This window comes from Salmo trutta, chromosome 4 (assembly GCF_901001165.1).
Source record: "Salmo trutta chromosome 4, fSalTru1.1, whole genome shotgun sequence".
NCBI lineage: Eukaryota > Metazoa > Chordata > Actinopteri > Salmoniformes > Salmonidae > Salmo > Salmo trutta.
The window spans coordinates 11194188-11211643 of NC_042960.1; the positions used below are offsets into that span (position 1 = coordinate 11194188).

Sequence of the window (17456 nt, forward strand, 5' to 3'; positions counted from 1 at the left end):
ACCTCTCCTCCTCTTTATCTACACTGATTGAAGTGGATTTAAAAAGTGACATCAATAAGGAATCAGAGCTTTCACCTGGATTCACCTGGTCAGTCATGGAAAGAGCAGGTGTTCCTAATGTTTTGTACACTCTGTGTATGTCATAGGCTGTAAAATATGTTCATATTTTTAGTTTCAGTCAACTGTTTGATTCAGACATGCCCTCTTGACATTTGACTATTAACATTGGTATCAAAGTCAAAGCAAAAGGGCATGTGCAACCATGGGCTGCATCTGCATGTTGGCAGGAATAGAAAAAAAAGTCAGATTCTAGTAATTATTTTTACTTTCTAGTGGGGTGGCTGGCTGCAATATATGTTAAAATATAATGCTCTGTTTGTCCTTAGTTTCATCTTGTAATATTGCTGGAAAAAGTACACAATTGGTTATTACTGTAAATGGCACCAAATGGTACAGTACTTCTTGTTTGACGGAATTCCAAATCATTTTACCCTGCCATCTCTAAGCAGGCCTAATTATGGCAACCTACTTATACAAATATGTGACGGTAAAATAAAACAACATAACGATGCATTTATTAACATGTCATAACAACTGATGCAGGCTGCAAGCTGCTCTGTACTAAACAAATAACCCTGCGCCTGTGCCTATACACCATCCTCTCCAAATCGAAGCCCTAAATCCATTATCAGAGTGTGTAGCCTAATCAGTACCAACGCAGACGTCTTCATCTGCTTCGACATCCGTCGCGGAGTCATTTATCACACCGCGAGGCAACTCATGGGTGACCCTTAAATTATTACTCATATAGCGCTAGATATACATACTGATTAGACGCAGCAGGGGGAACACTGGGTCTTTACATCGACTGACTGCGAGAAGGGGGAGACGCTCCATCGCGCGCAGGACAGAAATATACACGTAGACCCGGAGACCTCTCCGTTCTTTTGAAAATACAAAATAGCCACCTTGCTTGTACCGTCGGCGGTCGGAAGAGTGTGAGAAAGTGCCTTTCCTTCGGTCGTTTTGTTTCGTCAATGAGACTGACGTTTACGGAGCCAGTGGGTTCTCTCGGCGCAAACAGGCTACTACAATCGTAACTCGATCTCCCCCTGTTTTGTGTCGTCCGTGGTTGGTAGGGTCCTCAGTAGTTACACATGTGTGGTTCTCACTGCTGGACGGCTTCATGCTCGAATCCTCTGCTTCTTTCACTGCGCAGTCCTCTACTGTTGAGTGATCAGACTGTCTTCACTGTTATTCCAGAGCAGTGAATATCTGTCAACAGCCCGTCGGCGACATTGGTATGTTTTATATTTCCATTGAGCTACGGGACTATCCTATCGTTTTGAAATAGCTGGAGTGAGAGTTGTGTTTGCCAGAACCTTTGTTTTACCACCGACTATTCCATTCAGAGAACAGCGACGCATTCCCTAGAAGTTGGAGCATCGTTTGGTGAAGTTTTGACACACCGATACCGAACAACAATGGGATTCTAATCGGACAAATCCACACCAGGTAGGGCCCTAAACTGTACTGTCATGTTGTAATTTCTTCATTTTAATATTGTCCAAATGATAAACACGTTTATTAGCCGGGTATTGGTTTGGCTCGTGTTTGCTTCCTGTGAGAGTTGTTGATAAATTACGCGCCGTTCGTTTTTTTTTGTACAAGCGCTTGACATGAAAGGTGCCATAGAAATATCCCATTTAATATGTTTGAGGTACCGTCCGTAGCGTATATGTCTGTTGTGTATTGTGAAACTTCTGAACTACTTTGATCAGGATAAACTGGCATATGTGCATTTTATTCGATTACGCATTGTTGGACGCATTAAAATAGTTCACCTGGCGTGTGCACACGTGCTTAAAATAAGCTCAATTTTTTAAAATATAAATTGCATTTTGATTGCGTACAGCTGAAGGCCTACAGTAATTTTACGTTGTATTTAATCCATCCACACAACTATATGTCATGTAAAAAAAATAATATTCAGCTCTCTGACATTGTTGCTATTTCGCAAACTTGGGAGACATTGCTGCCATGTATGAGTGCTATTGTTGTGGCTCATGTAGATGTATTCAGTCCTTTAACTTTTCTGCCAGGGTTAGTTTGTATCAGATGCTCTTTGGCGTTAATCAGACAAATGTATAAAATGGAAAAAATAATACATCGTTGTCTTCCTTCTCTACGAATGCGACAAATACATGATATGCAGCTCCACTGTATTATTAATACACTGTATCATTACGGTTTATATGGGACCTTTCGAAACACATAACAGTACACTGTAAAGCTTTCAGTTTGTCATCATTTCTGGGCATACGGTGTTGGTTATCCATAACGTGTGTTTCTTTATTATAAGGGACTGGCTTCGTCCTCTCACTGGCTCCTTAAAGCTGTAGCTTGACAGATTTATCTCCGTATAAGTAGTCTAAGGGCTCTATTCAATATGTATCGCTGAAGCGTTACAGATCGCGGATATAAATATACAAGTCATTTACATTGAGCTAACACATGCAGCGTTTACCGTGAATGCAGGAACTTTGCCTTTAATTGTCAATTGCGCTATAAAGCGGCTCTTCAGCGTTACTGATTGAATATAGACCCTTGTCTTTATCCAACGGGGATGCCAACAATGCGATATAATAGAATACGCTACCGGTATACCAAAATATTTGAAAAGCTTCCAGTTCACATTCATTTTAAAAAGGACTATGAATCATGTCGTTGTCCCTTAGATAGACATGGTGCAGAGTGTGTAGTGTGTGATTTGGCTCACTTCTTTGCCCTTCTTTTCCCCGGAGGCACTGAGCCTGGGGGTCCCTTTAGCCCACAGCAGAATTAAAATGTTCCGTAATTCCCATTCATTTGAATGTAACCCCCAGGTTAGGCTATTTTAAGATATGGGGTGGAACATTGTTTCAGGGGAATATTGGTTAAAGAAACAGCAGACCCGTAACAATGATTTATTAGACAATCAACATATACTTTATTACACATCGGAAACACCAGATTAAAGTGTAACGCTATCAAACATGTTGTAGTTATTTCAGTACATAGAGACTGTTTTCGGTTTTTCTTAAAGGTCAACACTGTCACTTTGCAGTTGTAGATTATTTCAATGAGTTGCATAATGTTCTGTTTCATCTTGTTCTTAGAATCAGCACACCACCTTTAGTAAGTAGAAATAGGGACACACACACGCTAGCATTTTCCATACAACATTTGTTTTAATTCCATTCTCAATTTATTTTAAACATTGTAAAATTAGGTTGCACTCTTCTCTTTTTTATTTGTTTATAAATCAACTATTTATAGTGGCTGACTCCAGTAGGTTCAGACCGGTGCCCTCTAAACAGCCTGGACATGGTGCAGACAGCCGGTGTAGGGGAAAACAGCCGAGGTATCTTCATGTCCTGTAATTGCGGCTGAAAAATGAGGCTGAAGATAGAGGCCGACGAAAGATTCCTGGATCCTCCTAAATAGGCGTTTGTTTAAACGGGGACTGGGCCGTGTGGAGTTTAACCAGGCTATAATCTGGCACCGCATAGAGAGATTTCATACACAGTTCAACTATTACAGTTCAGTCTGGTGTGTTTCTCGGAGAGAGAAAGAGGCCAGATAGTTGTTCCGTTCTGTTCAAGCTGTCTCTCATTTTCACTCAGGTATTGTACATCTTTTGTGGTATTTTTTGCTTAATTTTTTTCAAATAATTGTGCTTACTTTCATTGTGCGAGGAAATTTTATATTCTTTTTGATAACCTAACCTAATTTCTGTGTGGCCATACTTTGGTTTGTAGCCAGCCGGTCTTCTGAGCAGGCACAGAGATCCTGCCGTTCTTCTGAGTAGGCACAGGGAGCCTGCCGGTCTTCTGAGCAGGCACAGGGGTCCTGCCGTTCTTCTGAGCAGGCACAGGGGTCCTGCCGGTCTTCTGAGCAGGCACAGGGGTCCTGCCGTTCTTCTGAGCAGGCACAGGGCTGTTGTTGGGCAGACAACGGGGTTGTCGTACAGTGTAAACGCATCTGTTTGGTTTAGTGTAGTCTACACCCAGCCTACTTAACGTATGGCACTGGCATCCACATACAGGACTGCTATGCATCCTCTAGATGTGTCCTCTAGATGTGTCCTCTAGATGCCTGCTGGATGTCATTTGATCCTGTGACCCTTCAATTATATAACTGAAATTGTTGCAAAGGGGAACTGTATGATTAGGCTAGGTAATCAAGAACCACAATGAAAGATATTTAATTGCCTTTTAGTGAGGAAATTGCTGTATTTAAATTCCGCCCTAAACAATAACCTTTAAGACCAATATTTTGAAGGTAATAAGCAAAAGTTAGTTTGTGAAAAACGAAAATAAATGTATATTATTTATGTCTAGATTTGAGGATCGGAACATGATGTATTTGACACACCTTCTTTGCAGAATGTATTATTTTTATGAAACCGCCCCTGGTAGGCCTTTTACAGACGAATGTTTCTATTGCTGCGAAACAAATGGTTCCCGGGTGGGTGGAGGGTGGTGAGGTGGGGTGGGGTGGAGAGCTGTGAGGTGGGGTGGAGCGGGGTGGAGTGGGGTGAGGTGGGGTGGGGTGAGGTGGAGTGGGGTGGGGTGGGGTGAGGTGGGGTGGGGTGAGGTGGAGTGGGGTGGAGTGGGGTGGAGTGGGGTGAGGTGGGGTGGAGCGGGGTGGGGTGAGGTGGAGCGGGGTGGAGTTGGGTGAGGTGGGGTGGACCGGGGTGGAGCGGGGTGAGGTGGGGTGGAGTGGGGTGAGGTGGGGTGGAGTGGGGTGGGCGGGTCAATTTCATTTGAAGTGCAGTCGTAATCAATTTCTGACGTAGCTTGGTGCACTAGGGGACGTCGATCTCCCATGTCCAAAAAATGTGATTTTATTAGTTCACATTAACTCTCAGATGATTGATGGGATCACTTTGGAGATCTGAGGTTTCATTTGTTACTCATACGTAGCCAGTGATTCTTTAAAACCCTCGTGACAGGGCCTTTGGTGGCGGTTGTGCGGGGTACTTTGGAAGGAGAGAAGGCATCATTTGTTACTATAACGATGTTAATAAAGTCCCGTTTGGCCGTCGTGATCCCCACTCTAAAAGCATGCCCAGGTGTGACCGGTTGAAAGACGGTTGCCACTTGTCATTCTGATCACATCAACAGTGTGTGTTCTTATTCAGAGGAGTAGGCGTTACTTCCCTGTGTGCACCAGATGGTTCATTCTGTGTAAATATAGCCTCTAATTCATTTTTCAGTGACATATTGAAGTGTTAATTCTGTCAAATGTGCCTAAGTTTCATTAATACTATCGGATCAATGCCGTTTGAACAGAAGACCCGGTACTTCACCTCAGAGGCTTGCCAAACGATAGGGCAAGAGAGAGACGTAGAGGCCTGGAGTAGAGAATCCCTCCTCTCCTTAGACAGACGGTGGCCATGGTATAGCAACCATGAAAACTGAAGCGAGGCCCAGGTAGAGCGACAGATGTATAGAAGAGCAGGGAGTAAGGGAATAGCCACCAAGGGCATGCACAAGGCTGATTCACCAGCAGCTTGTTAAGTGTGGTGCGTGAGCAGTGCAGCAGAGGAGAGGAGTGGCGGCACCAAGCGCCACACTCTGCCTGGAATAGCGTGTTTCATTGGAGCAGGGCTCATTGCAGCCCAGCCATGCTGAAACGGGGGAGGGTCGGAGGTGAGGAGGAGGGGAGGGACGAGGAGAGGGGGGAGAGGAGAGGCTCCCTTCCGCCACGGGCAAGCAGTGCACAGTGCACACCAGCCCCAGCCAAGCTCCCGAGCAGCTCCCAGCTCACTAAGTTGAGTGGTGAAGTGGTGCAGTGGTGGAGTGGTGAAGTGGTGGCGTGGTGGCGTGGTGGAACGAGGAAAGGGAAAGGGAGGAACAGCTCCTCTGTCTGTGACTTTGTCAATCACAACATATCACAGGGAGAGATTGGAGAGGGGAAAGGTGAATGTTTGTGATTTAGTGAAGCCCCCCCATTTATTTAATATGCACACAAGCACACACACACACACACACACACACACACACACACACACACACACACTTCCTCCCCCCACACACACACCTCCTCCCCCTGACACATCCCCCCCACCCTCCCTCCCTCCCTCCCACTCTTCGAGGGAGGCAATTTGTTATGATAGCAGCATGTGAACCTTAATGAAAGGCAGCTGTGTGTGGGGATGTTATTCTGGCCCAGTGAACCCCCCCCCCCCCCCAAACACACACACACACACACTCCTCAATACACTTGCTAAAACACATTTATGTATTGCTCTGTTGCCAGTCCGATGGCGATGGCTGCTGATGCAATGAACAGCACTACAGAGAGTCAGTGTATTATTAGAGTGGAAACCCCTCTGTGTGTCTCTGTAATGATGCACAAGCATACACACACACACACACACACACACACACACACACACACACACACACACACACACACACACACACAAGCACCCAGACCCTTTGTATGTTTTCTATTTTCTTTTCCCTTTTGAAAAACATGTTCTCTCTCTCCACCTCTCTTTATAGAAGGTGAAGGTGCGGAGTACTTCAAAGGGATTAACGCACACACACACACATACACACACGCACACACGCACACAAATACACACACACACACACACCTGGCTCTATCGTTTTTCCCCGTGTCCAACTCCAACCACCAGATTTATTTTGCCCTTCCTAACATCAGCCAATTGTCTTTCCCTATGAACCTCACTAAAATATTAATGGACTCCTCCCTTTCCAGGCACTAGGCTTTGACGGCATTATGTCAGCGTCTAAAATTATGATGGATTTTTTGTTGTTGTTGCCATCTCTGATACATGTAGGCTCACTGTAAACACACGTTGTTTCACAATATCTCAAAATGTAGGATCATTTATTGGGGGCTCTGGTACATGTAGGCTCACTGTAAACACACGTTGTTTCACAATATCTCAAAATGTAGGATCATTTATTGGGGGCTCTGATACATGTAGGCTCACTGTAAACACACGTTGTTTCACAATATCTCAAAATGTAGGATCATTTATTGGGGGCTCTGGTACATGTAGGCTCACTGTAAACACACGTTGTTTCACAATATCTCAAAATGTAGGATCATTTATTGGGGGCTCTGATACATGTAGGCTCACTGTAAACACACGTTGTTTCACAATATCTCAAAATGTAGGATCATTTATTGGGGGCTCTGATACATGTAGGCTCACTGTAAACACACGTTGTTTCACAATATCTCAAAATGTAGGATCATTTATTGGGGGCTCTGGTACATGTAGGCTCACTGTAAACACACGTTGTTTCACAATATCTCAAAATGTAGGATCATTTATTGGGGGCTCTGATACATGTAGGCTCACTGTAAACACACGTTGTTTCACAATATCTCAAAATGTAGGATCATTTATTGGGGGCTCTGGTACATGTAGGCTCACTGTAAACACACGTTGTTTCACAATATCTCAAAATGTAGGATCATTTATTGGGGGCTCTGGTACATGTAGGCTCACTGTAAACACACGTTGTTTCACAATATCTCAAAATGTAGGATCATTTATTGGGGGCTCTGGTACATGTAGGCCCACTGTAAACACACGTTGCACAATATCTCAAAATGTAGGATCCTTTATTGGGGGCTCTGGTACATGTAGGCCCACTGTAAACACACGTTGTTTCACTGTGGAGTTATGTGGTTGGTTGGACAAAGATAGTTTGACAACAACTGTTACATGTAAAATATGGTTCAAACATACGTTTCTTCCAGAAGTTTGCCGAATCTCTTATGTTAGATGGAACCATATGGTTTGATGTGAAATGGAAATGGGGTCTGTGAACCAACAATGAATAGAGATCTGGAGGTGTGAAAGTGTGTTCGGTGCGAAAACAAAAATAAAAGATGTACTCTTTCCGTTGGCTCGACAATGCTCAATCCCGCTCACTCTGTCCCTGAATTTGATGGTGTTTGGAACACAACATCCTGGTTCTCCCTTGCAGAATGCCTGCTTTGGTGCTTACTTTTGTGCTATTAAAGTGTTGCAAAATGCTATTGTCAATTCTTATTGTTACCTGCTTAAAAATATTTAAAAACCCAATTTCATAAATCCCTTTTTCAATACAAACAGAATTGATGAAAAAGCTGTAACAGAATATTAGACATGCTGTACAGCTCTTAAGACACGACTTATTGACATATTATGTCAGTGGACCATCCATGTACCACCAGCCAATGGCCATATTGGCACACATTAGAGGAACGCTCAATTGGAGTTGAGACATTGACCCTCGGCAGTGAGCGGTCTATGCCAGTTACTTGCTGTGATGGGGATGTAATGAGGTGTGTGTGTGTGTGTGCGTGAGTGTGTCTGGACGCCAGTGAGGGCAGTGGGCAGGATGGGGCTGCCCAGACTCCGACTCCTGGATCATTTGTCCTGAACCTTCCCCCCTTACCTTCCTCCCCACACGCCATACCTCACCTCCAGGCTCCCCACACACCATACCTCACCTCCGGCTCCCTACACGCCATACCTCACCTCCAGGCTCCCCACACGCCATACCTCACCTCCGGCTCCCTACACGCCATACCTCACCTCCGGCTTCCCCACACGCCATACCTCACCTCCGGCTCCCTACACGCCATACCTCACCTCCGGCTTCCCCACACGCCATACCTCACCTCCGGCTCCCCAGACGCTATATCTCACCTCCGGCTCCCCACACTTCCTCCAGCTGGGGAGGGATGATGTATGCCTTCAAACATTCATGATGGATGCATAGTGTGTTGCTCCACTGCGTGTGTGTGTCGCTCCACTGTGTGTGTGTCGCTCCACTGCGTGTGTGTCGCTCCACTGCATGTGTGTGTCGCTCCACTGTGTGTGTGTGTGTGTGTCGCTCCACTGCGTGTGTGTGTCGCTCCACTGCGTGTGTGTCGCTCCACTGCGTGTGTGTCGCTCCACTGCGTGTGTGTGTGTCGCTCCACTGTGTGTGTGTCGCTCCACTGCGTGTGTGTCGCTCCACTGCGTGTGTGTGTTGCTCCACTGTGTGTGTGTGTGTGTGTGTGTGTGTCGCTCCACTGTGTGTGTGTGTGTTTCTCCACTGTGTGTGTGTGTGTCGCTCCACTGTGTGTGTGTCGCTCCACTGCGTGCGTGTCGCTTCACTGCGTGTGTGTGTCGCTCCACTGCGTGTGTGTGTCGCTCCACTGCGTGTGTGTGTGTGTGTGTGTGTTGCTCCACTGCGTGTGTGTGTGTCGCTCCACTGTGTGTGTTGCTCCACTGTGTGTGTGTCGCTCCACTGTGTGTGTGTCGCTCCACTGTGTGTGTGTGTCGCTCCACTGTGTGTGTGTGTCGCTCCACTGCGTGTGTGTGTCACTCCACTATGTCTGTGTGTCACTCCACTGTGTTTGTGTCACTCCACTCTGTGTGTGTCGCTCCACTGTGTGTGTGTCGCTCCACTGCGTGTGTGTCGCTCCACTGTGTTTGTGTCGCTCCACTGCGTGTGTGTGTCACTCCACTGCGCGTGTGTGTCGCTCCACTGCGCATGTGTGTGTGTGTGTGTGTGTGTGTCGCTCCACTGTGTGTGTGTGTCGCTCCACTGTGTGTGTGTGTGTGTGTGTCGCTCCACTGTGTGTGTGTGTCGCTCCACTGTGTGTGTGTGTGTGTGTGTGTGTGTGTGTGTGTGTGTCGCTCCACTGTGTGTGTGTGTCGCTCCACTGTGTGTGTGTGTGTGTTTGTCCCTCCGCTGCTCTGTTGCCTCGGGGGTCTCCTGGTTATGTGTGCGGTCATGAGTATCATCTGTGAGATAGCGCGAGTTCCACCATTATTCATTGACCCTCCAGCGTCAAGCAGAACATGTACCATTCCCCAGCTGTTGCATTTATTAATCCCAACGGTTAAAGATGTACGACATGTACATCCTTTACTCAAAGATCTAGTGGTGTATCTCTCCCAAGTGTCTGGGATGTACAATAAGATAAATAATAATAATAATAATGATAATTGAAAATGTAAAGAATTTTCATCGTTTTTTGTGTTATGGTTGAGGTGATGTTGCTTTGTCGTCTTTACTGTTTGAAATGGAACATGTATATATAGACCTCTTAATGGCTGACTTCTGTATTTTCGTGACTGATGTTTCCTCATAGTACAGTATGCCAAATGTGCTTTCCTCACACCGCCCTGCTCCATTCGCTTACCATGCTCCCTCCGTAACCATTTCTGATTGGCTGCTGGTCTTCCTCATGCCCAATATTCCGTCAGGCGCGTAGGATAGGTCAGCTCAACACCATGTGACCTAGCCCCTATTCTGCCTTACCTGTTTAAAATGAGGGCGCTGCTCGGCCACAGAGGAACCCCGCTGAGCAACTTGTGTACAGTCACAGGAGTACTGTACTGAATATGAGTAGCCTACAGTCATGGCAATACTGTATATGAAAAAAGCTATCTGTGAGTGACTGATTAAAAAACGCTTTGGACAAGAGCTCAGCTTGAAGGTAATGAAGTGATTATTCTCTCTGTAATTTGAATGTAATGTCTTAGTTTCAGACACCAGATACCCTGCGTGTTCTTTGATATATGGTGCTATTGATTTGAATGTGCTCATGTAGGCTCGAAGAATTGACGATAATATCGTGTTTAAAAATAGGCCCGAGAAATTTCCTCTGACATTCAGTAATTGAAAATGGCGATTTCCCTTTCAGCATGGCTGATATTACAGTAGTCTTGTGGAGACGTGATGCTTTGAAGCGTAGCTTCTCTTGTTTATGCCTGCTTTTAATCTCTCTGAACTCTACCTTTTCCTTTTCACAGCAGAGATATGTTTGACCTGTGTGTTTTCTTCTGTGCTGTGTTTTACTCCTGCAACGTTATTTCTCGTACATACCTGGCTTGTTCTTTCACTCAGCAGAGCAGATCTTTTTTGACCGGCGTGTCGCTGCTCTGTGCTGGCATTTTTCACGTTCCACATCTTGCTCTCCCGTATCTCTGCCCATGTCGCAATCTATATTTTATGAACGCTGCAGTAAATAAACGGTTGGTCATGAACACAAACATGAACCGTGTTTCCCCCCATGGTTTTCCTACAGTCAGGGGGAGGAGGAGGAGGAGGAGGGGGGGGGGGGGGGGTCACAGAACGGTGAAGCAGACTTGTTTCTCTTGTTTGGATCAAGCTATCGTTCTTCTCTTTTCTTTGTGGCTGAGCCTGGGTCTGAATCAGCCATTCAGTTCAGTGGGAGCCAGGGCCGGAGCTGAGGCTAACCCACCCTACGCTTTTTGGAGAGAGATCAACATTCCTACAAAGTCCAGCTTTGTGGCCAGAATGAGTAGAGTAGACTGAGACTGAGACGCTGTAACCTCTTCAGACCAAAGCCGAGCCAGCCAGGAACAGACATGTTCATTAAAGTGGCAATAGATTGGGGGGTGATTTCACCCCTCTCTTTCTCATGTGCACACACGCACACAGACACAGTCAAACACACACACACATTATCCACTATCCGGACTACATGTTTCTAGTGATGGGGGGGCGATACAATTACATATTGGGATATAATATATTATAATATATTGGCAGTATCACAATATTATTTTTGCGGTAGTTGGCTGTACCTGCACCAAAATTCCAGTATTTTTCCTTCATGGTTTGTTCTCCATCTTCTTTATAAATAGGGAGCCAGTAGTATGTTTTGAGTACTTTTATTTCCCTGACTGATCAAGACTCGTTTTCTCATGGTCTCTGTTGATTCTCTGCAGCAGACATATGGTGCGCAATATGTTTGGAACATCGAATGGCAATACATATCGTATTGGCGTCTAAGTATCCTGATAGTATTGTACCGTGAGATCCCTGACAATTCCAACCGTACATGTTTCCTCAAGTGCTCCTTCCCTGTTGTCGTTATAACGACCGACCATTCCAGTTGAGCCAAAGTGATCATGGCAGGTGTAAATAGAGGATGTATCCCAAATGGCACCCTGTTCCCTATGTAGAGCACTACTTTTCACTAGCGGGCCCACAGGAGTGCACTATATAGGTACTAGGGTGCCATTTGGGACACAGAGAGAAGAATGTGACCCTTTGCTCTCGTTGAGAATGAGTTGTTTATACATGTTCTTGGATTGGGTTGGTTTTTAGCAATTACAGAGAAAATGGTTTGAAAATATTTATTTTGCCATTGTGGTTAGATTAGCTTTGTGTGATTAGGCTACATTTAAATTATTTTGCTCAGCTGTTTTGGAGAGTGTGCATGGATTAAATGAATGAATCATTTTTTATATATAAAAAATAGGCCTACTGCACGCATACTGTTTTGATCTCTGTTGCAGTCTTCTACAATTTGTAGTCTGCAGTAATTTATTAGCGTTATTATTACTGAGAGAACTCCAGAACTGTTTATATGGGTTCACATGAGCCCAGGTTTGTTAATGGCAATGGGAGCCATTTTTGGAGAGCTTTCATTTACGTGTGTTTGACTTCAGTTTATGGGCGCTTTCAGTTGGAATTCAACATCCCACACATTTTATCCGTTTAGAATTTTCTGCAGCACCACAAAGATATAGAATTGCACTCTTCCTCAAGTCTAGATGGGGTGGATTGGCACGCAGGTATCATTTTATGTCTGTGCCCAATGGGAATGGGAATGAGGCTTTGCTTCTGATTGATCATAGGCAAATCAAATGTCACCTGGCTCGGAGTGGTGTGCTTCTCAAGTACTGAATTTGGCAAGGAGATTCTGCTGCTGTCGGTGAAGAGGATGTGTGTGTGTGTGTGTGTGTGTGTGTGTGTGGATAAGAAGGGAAATAGAAAACGAAACGAACGACACTTGAAAGAAATAATGAAGGTTATTGAAATGGAGTGTAATACATCTTGCATATTGAGCCTCGCTACTTGTTAAATTGACAGGCCCTAACCAGAAAGAAATTTGCCTGATGGATGATTTGGGGCCGTCTAATGGCTACAAGCACTTGAAAAATGAAACCATCGACCCATCCGCTCCTCAAGTTTTCCATAGTCTTAATGAGAACGAGTGGTTAGGAAAGAGAGAGAGGTGGAGGGGGGAAATGAAAAACTAAACTCTGGCAGCTAAGCTAACTCTGGCAGCTAGGCTAACTCTGGCAACTAGGCTAACTCTGGCAACTAGGCTAACTCTGGCAGCTAGGCTAACTCTGGCAACTAGGCTAACTCTGGCAACTAGGCTAACTCTGGCAGCTAGGCTAACTCTGGCAACTAGGCTAACTTTGGCAACTAGGCTAACTCTGGCAGCTAGTCTGGCAGCTAGGCTAACTCTGGCAACTAGGCTAACTCTGGCAGCTAGTCTGGCAACTAGGCTAACTCTGGCAGCTAGGCTAACTCTGGCAGCTAGGCTAACTCTGTCAGCTAGGCTAACTCTGGCAACTAGGCTAACTCTGGCAGCAAGGCTAACTCTGGCAGCAAGGCTAACTCTGGCAGCAAGGCTAACTCTGGCACCTAGGCTAACTCTGGCAGCTAGGCTACATGTGTGTTTCAGTTAAACTTGAAATGTTGGACAGGTCTCCCAGTGGTATAATATAATAACACACGGGTGGGGAAGGTGTATTTTTCATAACCATACCTCCTTATCCCACCAATTCAGATGGAAAATATGAAAAATGCAACCCTTAAGTTTGATTATAAACACACCATACCAGCTTTTTTTTTTGTCTGTTAAAATACATTTAGAAGTGACTTTCCTAAAACAGAAAATGTTGTCTATGCATAACCATATGGGAATTAGTTTTAAAGCTCCCTGCTAGTTCCGTTCCCACAGAAAGTGTGATCAAACAATGGTTCCAAATCCCCTGGAATTGACTGTGTTGGTTTTGCTGAACACTTTTCTCTGTGTGCTCAGGGTGGTTTTAATCTCGATGTCAAACACCTTGATAAAGCTGGGGGGGTGTCCTTGACTGATCACAGCTTTACAGAGGAGGTTGTCTAGTGTGGGACATCTCACACATTTGACAGACACATATCCTACAGTAGATTATGTTTTACACCTTATAATAGTCCTGGGCCAATATTTGCTTTTAGATGTCCTTCTAGAATATTCCACAGTGTTTTAAGATATTGTTATAGACCTAGGCTTATTCATTTTGATATCTCCCATTCTGTGGCCTTTACTTAATGCCACTCCCTGTAGAATGAATGCCTGGCTGTTCTTATTGCCACATGTATCTTCCAGTTGATTGGCTCGGAGCAGAGGAGGGATCAGTTGATTGGCTCGGAGCAGCAGTGAGCAGATTGAGTGAGTGTGAAAGGCATAATGGAGGTTATGGAGAGATAGGCGATATGAGAGAGAGAGAGAAAGAGATGTTGAGAGAGGGAAGTAGGGAGAGAGAGGGAGAGAAAGAGAGAGATAGGTGATATGCAGAGAGAGCCAGGGAGAGGGTGTTGAGAGAGAGAGAGATAGAGAGAGCGAGAGTAGAGCTCCCGACCGACGTGTGAGGAGGCCAGGCTGAATGTGACACGTCTCGCCCCTCTGTCTCGCCCACCTCTCAACCCGGCTGCCCACCCGCTGCACACATGACATGCTGCGTTCGTGCCACCCTGTTAATTAATCTGTACTATCTCAGAGCAGAGCCCGGCACCACAGTCTGTTCTCTCTCTACACAGCTCTATGTCTCTATTTATCTCTCTCCATCTCTCTCGCTCCCTTTCTCTCTCGTGCCATCTTTCTATTTCTCTCTCTCCATCTATACCCCCCCCTCCTGCCTTACCTGTCCACCTTCCCCTCTTGGCCCACTACTTTGGCTGAGGCCACTGGGAAAGCAGTAATGGCAGCTGCTGCATCATACCAGGTGTGTGTTCGTGTGTGTGTGTGTGTGTGTATGTGTGTGCTTGTCTCTAAAGTGTGTGTTGTGTGTGTGGCGGTGTGTATTGCCGACCTACCAGAGTCTAGTTTTTGTCTGCCCAAATTACCCCTGGTAGAGGTATCATGGCAGCTTCCTGAACGACCATTATCCCAGCATGCTCTCCATTACCTGCTCCAAAGTGTGCTCCACACACACACTTTTCCCTACTCAAAATCAAGCCAAGAGAGGGTGATGACCATATACCACCCCCCCCCCCCCCACCCACCCCCGGCAGGCGTCAGGCAGAGAGAGAGAGAGGAAGTACAAACTGCATCACGGTGGCTAATGGTCGCTCCCGCTCATCATGGTTACCGGCTGAGAGAACGGAAGTGAAGGACAATGTTTTTTCATTTTATTATTGGCATGCGACAGATTTTCATTCTGCCACAAAGTGTATTCCAATGCAATTAAGACTGCGAGATGGAGGTGGTGCTGCAGGCTAGGTCAAGTGGTGGCTGTGTGTGTGTGTGTGTGTGTGTGTGTGTGTGTGTGTGTGTGTGTGTGTGTGTGTCTCTGTGTGTCTCTGTGTGTCTCTGTGTGTCTGTGTGTGTGTGTGTACCTCAGTGATGTGGTGTCCACCTGTCCACCGTCGCCTGCTGCTCAGAGACAGTTTGACTGGTCTCCTCTACAAGGGTACAGTAGGGGATTGGCTGTCAAGTGTCAATATCTTCTGGTCTACTTTCTTTTAAAACTGTCTAGTCTGTGGATTTGGTCAAGAAAATGGTCATGTTTCATCATCTTTACATAGACGGGTTATTGTTTTTTATACAGCATCACAGGGGTATTACCTCATGCCTTTTCTTCTAGCTTTGACTGTGAGCATAGATACGTGCACTCGTGTGTGTGATTGTGTGTGATGAAATGGTGTTGAAGGCTCCCTTGGTGTGTGTGTGTGTGTTGTCGCTGTGCCCCATCACTGTAGCTGGTAGCCTGCCTTGGCCTGTAAGGCTTCAGTGGGGTGGAAACATGGGGATGCTCTCTGCTCTCTCACAGAGGAGTGCCTTGTGGCTCGGTAGCTTCCAACACACCCACACACATCGTCCCTCTCACTCGTGTGGCTCGGTAGCTTTCAACACACCCACACACATTGTCCCTCTCACTCGTGTGGCTCGGTAGCTTCCAACACACCCACACACATCGTCCCTCTCACTCGTGTGGCTCGGTAGCTTTCAACACACCCACACACATCGTCCCTCTCACTCGTGTGGCTCGGTAGCTTTCAACACACCCACACACATCGTCCCTCTCACTCGCGTGGCTCGGTAGCTTTCAACACACCAACACACATCGTCCCTCTCACTCGTGTGGCTCGGTAGCTTTCAACACACCCACACACATCGTCCCTCTCACTCGCGTGGCTCGGTAGCTTTCAACACACCAACACACATCGTCCCTCTCACTCGCGTGGCTCGGTAGCTTTCAACACACCCACACACATCGTCCCTCTCACTCGCGTGGCTCGGTAGCTTTCAACACACCCACACACATCGTCCCTCTCACTCGCGTGGCTCGGTAGCTTTCAACACACCCACACACATCGTCCCTCTCACTCGCGTGGCTCGGTAGCTTTCAACACACCCACACACATCGTCCCTCTCACTCGCGTGGCTCGGTAGCTTTCAACACAACCCACACACATCGTCCCTCTCACTCGCGTGGCTCGGTAGCTTTCAACACACCCACACACATCGTCCCTCTCACTCGCGTGGCTCGGTAGCTTTCAACACACCCACACACATCGTCCCTCTCACTCGCGTGGCTCGGTAGCTTTCAACACACCCACACACATCGTCCCTCTCACTCGCGTGGCTCGGTAGCTTTCAACACACCCACACACATCGTCCCTCTCACTCGCGTGGCTCGGTAGCTTTCAACACACCCACACACATCGTCCCTCTCACTCGCGTGGCTCGGTAGCTTTCAACACACCCACACACATCGTCCCTCTCACTCGTGTGGCTCGGTAGCTTTCACACACCCACACACATCCCGGTACTCAACACACCCACACACATCGTCCCTCTCACTCGTGTGGCTCGGTAGCTTTCAACACACCCACACACATCGTCCCTCTCACTCGCGTGGCTCGGTAGCTTTCAACACACCAACACACATCGTCCCTCTCACTCGTGTGGCTCGGTAGCTTTCAACACACCCACACACATCGTCCCTCTCACTCGCGTGGCTCGGTAGCTTTCAACACACCCACACACATCGTCCCTCTCACTCGCGTGGCTCGGTAGCTTTCAACACACCCACACACATCGTCCCTCTCACTCGTGTGGCTCGGTAGCTTTCAACCCACCCACACACATCGTCCCTCTCACTCGCGTGGCTCGGTAGCTTTCAACACACCCACACACATCGTCCCTCTCACTCGCGTGGCTCGGTAGCTTTCAACACACCCACACACATCGTCCCTCTGACTCGCGTGGCTCGGTAGCTTTCAACACACCCACACACATCGTCCCTCTCACTCGCGTGGCTCGGTAGCTTTCAACACACCCACACACATCGTCCCTCTCACTCGCGTGGCTCGGTAGCTTTCAACACACCCACACACATCGTCCCT

General features: G+C 46.7%; 1 protein-coding gene across 1 annotated transcript in view; it reads left to right on the forward strand.

Annotated features, from left to right (window-relative positions):
• Nucleotides 1–695: 695 nt before the first annotated feature.
• Nucleotides 696–17456, forward strand: part of LOC115191587 (teneurin-3-like) — a 100494-nt gene continuing 83733 nt past the window's right edge. Inside the window, exon 1 of the mRNA XM_029749375.1 lies at nucleotides 696–1515. The gene's annotated coding sequence lies outside the window, so the exon portion shown is untranslated. The remainder of the gene's footprint in view (nucleotides 1516–17456) is intronic.